The sequence below is a fragment of the Arachis ipaensis genome, chromosome B01, assembly GCF_000816755.2.
Source record: "Arachis ipaensis cultivar K30076 chromosome B01, Araip1.1, whole genome shotgun sequence".
Classification (NCBI taxonomy): domain Eukaryota; kingdom Viridiplantae; phylum Streptophyta; class Magnoliopsida; order Fabales; family Fabaceae; genus Arachis; species Arachis ipaensis.
The window spans coordinates 90,338,144-90,347,266 of record NC_029785.2 but is presented as its reverse complement, the minus strand read 5'-3'; the positions used below and the strand labels follow the sequence as shown (position 1 = coordinate 90,347,266).

Sequence of the window (9,123 nt, the reverse complement as noted above, 5' to 3'; positions counted from 1 at the left end):
ATTAATATTTATGTACAATTTTTATTATAATTAATTATTTTATAAATTGAAATTAAAGTTTCAGAGATAGAAAAATAATAGAGATTTGTATGATTTAATCTAGAAAATTGATATTTGAATTTAAATTGTACTTTACAAAATATAATTAACTTGTTCATTTTATAATGTAAATTAGAAATAAATGATTGAACATAGCAATAGGATGATAAATAATGTTCCTAAATATTTTTAATAGAGTACACTTGATTTTAAAATTACTCTACCCTTTAATTTTATCAAAATATCTATTCATATCTATCTATATTATTTTATAAAATCCTAATTCCTAACCCTAATTCCCAAATTGAATCAGAAACCCTAATTCCCAAATTAATTGAGAAACCCTAACCCTGGCACCCTCACCACAGCCGCACCCCACCCCCTTTCACCCCTTCAGTGGAACAATTTCAGAAACGAGAAATTAGAGAGAGAGAGATGCACGAAGAAGAGAAGCCCGCCAGCTACCACCGCGTCGCCATTACTGAGCTAAAGCGCCGCCGTCCAGCCTCATCCCACCGTGTTACCATGGTCACCGTTACTGTTGCAAGGAAAGGGGAGAGGGCTGAAGCTGCACGTCCGAGGGAGAAGGGTGGATGCTGTTCGCCGTGCCGCCTCCCTGGAGCTCGTCGTCGAGCTGCTTCGCAGCGCCGTCCCGTCCATAGAGCCAGAGCCCGCGTCGCCATCGTCCATTCGCGTTCTGCCGCCGCCGCTTCAAGGGTCTGTCATCGCTGCTGACGTCGCCAAAAGGAGGAGAGCGACCACCACGAGGAGCTGTGTTCCACGCCGCTGTCGCCATCGATCCACGGCCACTGCCGCGAGGGTTCCGCGGCCGTCATTCCAATGCCGCCGTTCATGCCCTCTGTTCCCTTCGTGGTTCTGTCCAGCATCACCAGCACTGAAGTCAGCTTCTACCACCGCCAAGCTTTGTTGGAGCTAGTGCTGTTTTTGAAGGTTTGGAGTGGAGGCTTGCCCAGTTCTGTCTCTGCTCATGGTTCTCACAGCTGCCAGAGCCTCCGCCGCCATCAAAACTGCGTGGATTCGTAATATTGGGTTTACCGCATTTAAATTCTTCAATTACGACTAATTGAGGTAAGGCATTCTGGCTCTTGCTTCAATTTGAGTTAGCATGGAGTTTCCAGAATTTTTACTGTTATCCTATTTGAATTCACCGTGACCACCTCACGTTGCTGCTGGCCCTGTTTGGCTGCTACTTCTGGAATTCCAGATCGAGAGGAGAGGAGGCGTTTAACCTTGTCATTGTTGCTGCCATGGAAATAGGTGCTGGAAACTGCTAATGGAGCAGCTGCGTTTAGTGAATTTTCGACAGTTTCGGCTAGTCGAGGTAGGGGATTAAACGTTTTTAATTTAGAATGCCCACCAAGTTATTTGAATAAGTGCAAATGGTTAACAATGGTTAAGAATTTCTTAATTGACATGAATGACCTGAAATGCATTTGAAATTTGTTATTTGTTGTGAATATTTTGAGCTGTGATTGAATTTAGATGCTGTTGTGAATAATGACTAATTTAGTATAGTTTATTAAATTGCAATATGCCGAGTTAATTATTGAAAAGCTGTGGTATGGATAACTGATGAATTGAGTTTTGATTATTGCTGTGAATGTAATTAGTTTTGTTGTTATGAGAGACTAATTGATAGAAATAAGCTTGGTTTGAGGTTGGGAAATTTGGAGTAAGTTTGATGATGTTTTAGTGCTTCAATTGGATTATTGAATTCAGGTTAAGGCTGCGAATGTCTTTGGGCATTGTTGTGAGTGTTTGAAGTTGTAATTGATATTGTTTTCTCTGATGTGGATGGAATTGAGTTGAATTATAACTGTAGTTGGTGATTGATTTGATGATTGTGCATACTGAATGTTGTAAGGGATAGAATAAATGGTGTTACTTTTGTTGCTGAGCTTGCTGGTGTGAATTGATGAGTTATTGTATGTTTGAATGATGATGAGTGTATATGGAACATTATGCTTGGCATAGTGTAGAAAAGAAAAGGTTTGATGGTGCTTAAGTACTTGACATCGTGTGAATTATTGATTCTGGGCTCTTGGGCTGTGTTGGCAATGAAGACAATTTTGAATAACTGGAAAGAGGTTAAACGTGTGATTTTGGAAGGGTTATAAGTTCAAATGTGGTTTTTGATAAGTAAGGTTGTTGAAAATGCTTAAGGCAGAATTTCTGCATACATGACAGTAGAAAGAATCAATTTCTGAGAGCATTCCAGGTCATATACTTGAATGAAATTATTTTTGCATGAAACTTTACTGTGTTTTGAGCATCTCATAAAAAAATCAGAATTTATTGATGAGTATTTTGGGAGAAATGAATTTTTGAAGATTGATGGTTTCTGCAGAAAATTCTGTTTCTTTACTGCAGAAGCACCAAATTCCAACTCACTTAACTTTCAATTCTGGTAAGTATTTGAGCTGAAACCAACGGCATTTTCAAGCTTCCTGTGTCCACAATCTTCATTTTAAATTTCATGTCAACATCCTATTTAACCAAGTAGATATGTTGAAAAGAGTATGGATAACTCACTGGATTTTGGAAACCGAATTCTAAAAGGCCTGGCTGTGTTTCTCACTTCATAACTTTTTCATATGACATAGTATTAATCTGGAATTTGATTCAATAAAAAGCTAAAAGAGTCTTGTTTGAGGTCGTGAATTTTGAATGGCATTGGATAAATACTGGATTTTTAAGAAATTTATCAAACTTACTACTTGCTGCTGTTTTTCTGCATTTTCTTAGGAAACAATAACAGAATTATAAGAGAGATGGTACAAGTTTTTATTGTGACCAAATTACCTCAACACCAAGTTTCTTGGAATACTAGTTTATTGAGTTTAATTTTGAAAGAATCCTATGATAAGTGAAACTTAGTTACGAATTGATGAGGTGAAAGTTGAATTGATGGGTTATGTGGGAATTGTGGGTTATGACCGAACTGTTGGCTATTGTAAGTTTATGGTTGCTTTGTGTGAATAATTGACAGAATTGAGTTGGATTATAACTGTAGTTGGTGATTGATTTGATGATTGTGCGTACTGAATGTTGTAAGGGATAGAATAAATGGTGTTACTTTTGTTGCTGAGCTTGCTGGTGTGAATTGATGAGTTATTGTGTGTTTGAATGATGATGAGTGTATATGGAAAATTATGCTTGGCATAGTGTAGAAAAGAAAAGGTTTGATGATGCTTAAGTACTTGACATCGTGGGAATTATTGATTTTGGGTTCTTGGACTGTGTTGGCAATGAAGACAATTTGAATAACTTGAAAGGGGTTAAACGTGTGATTTTGGAAGGGTTATAAGTTCAAATGTGGTTTTTGATAAGTAAGGTTGTTGAAAATGCTTAAGGCAGAATTTCTGCATACATGACAGTAGAAAGAATCAATTTCTGGGAGCATCCCAGGTTATATACTTGAATGAAACTATTTTTGCATGAAACTTTACTGTGTTTTGAGCATCTCATAAAAAATTCAGAATTTATTGATGAGTATTTTGGGAGAAATGAATTTTTGAAGATTGATGGTTTCTGCAGAAAATTCTGTTTCTTTACTGCAGAAGCACCATCTTCTAACTCACTTAACTTTCAATTCTGGTAAGTATTTGAGCTGAAACAAACGGCATTTTCAAGCTTCCTGTGTCCACAATCTGCATTTTAAATTTCATGTCAATATCCTATTTAACCAAGTAGATATGTTGAAAAGAGTATGGATAACTCACTGGATTTTGGAAACCGAATTCTAAAAGGCCTGGCTGTGTTTCTCACTTCATAACTTTTTCATATGACATAGTATTAATCTGGAATTTGATTCAATAAAAAGCTAAAAGAGTCTTGTTTGAGGTCGTGAATTTTGAAAGGCATTGGGTGAAAACTGGATTTTTAAGGAATTTATCAAACTTACTACTTGCTGTTATTTTTCTGCATTTTCTTAGGAAACAATAACAGAATTATAAGAGAGATGGTATAAGTTTTTATTGTGACCAAATTACCTCAACACCAAGTTTCTTGGAATAATAGTTTATTGAGTTTAATTTTGAAAGAATCATATGATAAGTGAAAGTTAGTTACGAATTGATGAGGCGAAAGTTGTATTGATGGGTTATGTGGGAATTGTGGGTTATGACCGAACTGTTGGCTATTGTAAATTGTGAATTTTCTGACTGATTTGAGAACCTCTTATTTGGTAGTTGTTGAGGAAAGGGGGAGACTTGTTGAGAAAGAGGGAACCCGTAAGGGTGGCTAAGTCCGAGTTTTAGGGGAGGTGCTGCCGAAATTTTTATAAAATTTGAGGTTTTATTTGAGAAGTTATTTTAGAAAATTTGGATTTGAAAAATGATTATTTAAGTTTTATTTGATTACTTCTAATGAGAGGCTATGTTTTGAAAGGTGTTTAGTGAAATTAAAATAAATGATTTTCTTGAGTCTTTTGATAGAGGACTAAACTGAAAAATAGTTTTAAAGTTGGCTTGACTCAAGGTTGCTAAAGCAGAGATTATGAACTGAATGATGATTGAGATTTTTGCGAACGAATGCTTGAGAAAGTTAAGAAATGTTTAAGAAAATATGTTAAGGATTCAAAGGGAAAAGAGAATGGGGAACTGATATATGGATTGTTGAGTTTTAGAAAGGAAAATGAAAAGTGATAGAATATGGGAAAACCCCATGATGACAAGTCATCTTAGCCTATTTTCACTATTCTTTTTCTTTTGTTTTCAATAGGTTTTATGCACTTTCTTAAGCCATAAGCAAGCCAATTGGGTAGATTTCCATGTTTCCTTTGATTCAATCAACCATGTATGAATTCATGCACTTTCATGAGATTTTATGCTATAATTGTCATATATTATGAAAGAAACACAATCTCATGATTTGGGGCATAGCTTTGATTGTTTTGATTGATTGATGATAGGTGAAAAGAGTTTTGAAGAAGGTTGAAGGAAGAAGGAAGGGCTAGGAGCAAGAGAGAACAAAAAGTTTGAGCCAAAGTTTACCTCAAACTTTAGCTCAAACTTTTAAAAGAGTTGAAAACATACCAGAGAAAAAAAGCTTGAGCTAAAGTTTGCCTCAAACTTTAGCTTAAACTTTTGGAAGAATTGAAAACATTCCAGAGGAAAAAAGCTTGAGCAAAAGTTTGCCTCAAACCTTAGCTCAAACTTTTGGGAGAAAAGCTTGAGCCAACGTTTGCCTCAAACTTTTTGGCAAACATTGGCGCCACACTTGCACACCCTGGAGGAGAAAAGTTTGCGCCAACGTTTGCCTCAAGATTTTTGGCAATCGTTGGCGCCACACCCATTTATAAGGGGACCAACGTTTGAGCAAAAGTTTGACCTCAAACTTTGGCTCAAACGTTGGTAGCAGCAAGCTTAAGCAATCTGGTATAAAAAGTTTGAGTAAAAGTTTGCCTCAAACTTTTACTCAAACTTTTATGATTTCAACCCGGTTCACAATGGATCTTTCTCCAACTCCAAGAGCAATCAACCAAGGCCTTTATCAACCCAATTCCATCAAGAGCAAAGGCCCAATTCAAGGCTTGAAGACCATTTGAAGAAAGTGTATAAATAGCTTAGGATTTAAGTTTTAGGGAGTTTTTCCTTTTGGCATTCTGAGAACACTTACAGAGAGCTCATCTTTACATTTTTTTGAATTGTTGCTTTAGAATTCTAAATCCATCTTTTACATTCCTGTTTGTTGAATTTTTCTTTTCCTTGTTTAATTTCTGCAAATCCAATCCCCAATTCCCTTTACGATTCAAGCCATTTACATTTCTTGCACTTTAAGATTCTGCAATTTATATTTCTTTCGTTCTAAGTTTCTGCCATTTAATTTCTTGTTCTTTAAGATTCAGCACTTTATTTTCTGTTCTCTTTAATTTCATGCAATTTACCCATTCCCTTTACTTTCCATGCAATTTAAATTCTGTTAATCACAAATCACTCAACCAAATCTTGATTCGCTTGACTAAATCAACCACTAAACTGAAATTGCTCAATCCTTCAATCCCTGTGGGATCGACCTCACTCACGTGAGTTATTATTACTTGATACGACCCGGTGCACTTGCCGATTAGTTTTGTGTGTTTGGGATTCGATTATTCGTTTTCCGAAAATACACATCAAGTTTTTGGCGCCGTTGCCGGGGATTGAAATAGATTGACAATGATTACGTGAAGTGGAGATCTAGATCAAACACTTTTTCTTTTCTTTTTCTCTAATTTTTGACTAACACGCTAACTGTTTGAAATTTTGCTTAAACTAAACTTCATTCTAGCAATAGATTGAAGTTTTCCTGGTTTCTCTGGCATTGTGTGATTCTTATGTTTTTGCCTGTTGAATATAAGAGAGAAGCAATTTTCTTTCATTAATCTTTCAAGCCTATCAACTGTTTGATACATCGTGTCAGCTAATTTTCCGATCACATTTTGGGCATGAATATATTCAATCTTCATTTGGACAGTTTGTGATTGTGTAGATCATGGAGGGGAACTCAAAGAATTCTAGTAAGTAGGGGAGTAATATCCCCACCTTAGATGACAAGCAACCACTCATTACCATGAACGACATTGTTCAGTGGTTTGAAGCTTTCCCACAAGGAAACATCATCGGATGGGAAGAACTAATGAGTGAACTCCTAGTCAAGATGAAGCCACCTCAGAGAACTGTTAAACCAGAGGTAAGAGTGCAACCATTCGCACAAGAGAAGGAAATTGAAGGTATTCGTGCAATCATGGCCCAAAGCGAGCAGATACATCAACAGCTTAAGCAATAATTGGAGCTGATTAACAGAAAAGTAGATGAACTGCAACATGCTGTGGCAAATGCACAGAACTCACCTCAAAATCCCCATTATTGGAATCAATCTGAAAACGGTTCTGGAGTAATTAACTATGAGCAACACAGTCATGAGCGTTCACACTCTCCAAATAGCTCCTCAAGCATGTTCCAACGTAGGACTCAGAATGATGTGTACAACCCACCCTGGAGAACTCAATCCAACTGGAGGGGGGTTAAAAACCAAAATCAAAGACCAAGGGACTTCAACTGTAACAACCCCAATTTCAAAAACCAGCATAAAAACCACCCCCACAACAACAACCATCACGCACCACCCCAATGCACACACTTCCAACCCCATCCTGCCTCACAACTCGCCCAAAATGACTCTCATCAACCATCACAGTTGACACAACCACAATAATTTCCAAACTCTCAAAGACTCTATGTCCTAGAAATGATGATGGAAAGATACATGAAGGTTCAAGAAATGATGACAGTAGAGCAGGAAGAAATAAGGAAAAATCAAGAGATGATAAGCAGGAACCAAGAGGCCTCACTCAGAAGAGTTGAAAAGCAAATGGAACAACTGGTTCAAAATCTTGCTGAATTGGGCGAGAGAGAGGCAAATATATCCCTAAGGGCCACTGAAGATGACCCAAAGAACAGTGAAAAAGCTGCTGGGTTGAAAGGGAAAGCAGTTATGGAAAAAAGTGAGAAGGCTACGGGAAAAGAAACAATCATCAAGGAAAAGCCCACGGTGAGAGGGGGAAACCAAAGGCAACAGAAGCCTCAACTTCCATGATCAGAAAATGAAGGATGTCAAGCTAATGACAATAAAAGAGCGCTTGTTGGGAGGCAACCCAACCTGAGGTAGTTTTCTTTCCATAGTTATTTTAATAAAAAGGTTAATTAACTTCATCTATATTGCAAGAAGCTAAGTTTGGTGTTGCACACCAAAACAATCTAAGGGAGAATGAAGGATTCTAAGTTTGGTGTTCCACCAAAATTTCATCATAAAACGCATTCCCACTTTCTGCATAATGCTAGCTTCAAGCATTTAGATAAACTAGTTAACTATTCTGCTGTTTCCTAGTTTTCAGTTTATTACTTTTGAAAAAGAAAAAAAAAGTTTCACACATGGTTAATCTGATGCATGAGAACCATTGGCAAGGTACTAAGTTTGGTGTTCCCACACTAAAGTAAGTTTAAAAGGCCCACAAATAAATCATGCATGCTAACCATTTTTCAAGTGCTTGGGGAACAAGCAACTTTCAATATCATTGCAGAGCATCATACAAGCTTTTGGAAGGATTAAGCATCATCAACCAAAGAGATGAAAGAGGAATGTGTGGATCAGTGATGATGATGATGAGGAGTAAAGCAAGCGAACTCCAAAAGGTTGTATTGTTAAGTGATTATCTTACATCAAACACTGCTATGATTGAGAGTGGTTTTGTTTCCCTGATTATCTGTCTGTTTAGTATAGTTTTTCTTTCTGAAATTCAATAAGCAAGATGCTTGATCATTTACAACATCATACTCTCCAAAACTTGTTTGCACTCAATTTTTCAAAAAGATGCATCACATGAAAGTTCTTTGAAAAGAAGGATTGGGGAATTAAACAATTTTGAAGCAAGCAAAAGATTAGGAGAAGTGGTGGTTCTAGTTGTATAATTATGTATTGAGGTTGCATGCTTATGAAACCTTGCATGGGAGCTATTAGGCGGGACATAGAGTTCAAAGAAGTGTTGTGGAGATTCTCAAACATTTATTGATCCAAGAAGCAGCAAACAAAACAAAAGAAAATAAAGAAAATACAAAAACAAAAAGAACATGGCCCAAGGCTCTGAGCATCAATTACTAGGCAGAAAAGAAAGGAGAAACAAAAACTCAAAGAGTTGTTATCCTAGTAAATGCTTGTGGTTGAATTGTGTCAAAGAAAGAGGCTTGAGCAAGTAAATCCTTAGGGGTGCTTTAACACCTAATACCTTAAAACCAACTGGTTTAGGAGTATTGATTGAAAGACTGAACAGTAGTGTTGTGGTTTGAATTTCGAATGAACAGGGGTTCGTTCTTCTCTTAATACGAGTTTCCAAGAAGGTTAGTCTTACCTAAACTTTTTAATGTACATGATAGGACACTCACTTCACTAATTCACTGTCACCCCACTTGAGATTTAATATACGAGTACGTTCCCGAAGTCACGAATGATCAGGAATGTATAACCCCCAGAATCCAGGATCCTGAAAGTAGGTTTACTATAGTACCTCTAGAGAGATATCCATTA

General features: G+C 36.9%; 1 long non-coding RNA gene across 1 annotated transcript; it reads left to right on the top strand.

Annotated features, from left to right (window-relative positions):
* Nucleotides 285-5,024, top strand: LOC110271599. The gene is made up of 3 exons (XR_002362190.1): nt 285-1,128; nt 1,265-1,381; nt 4,973-5,024. It is a non-coding gene; the product is annotated as an uncharacterized LOC110271599 (long non-coding RNA).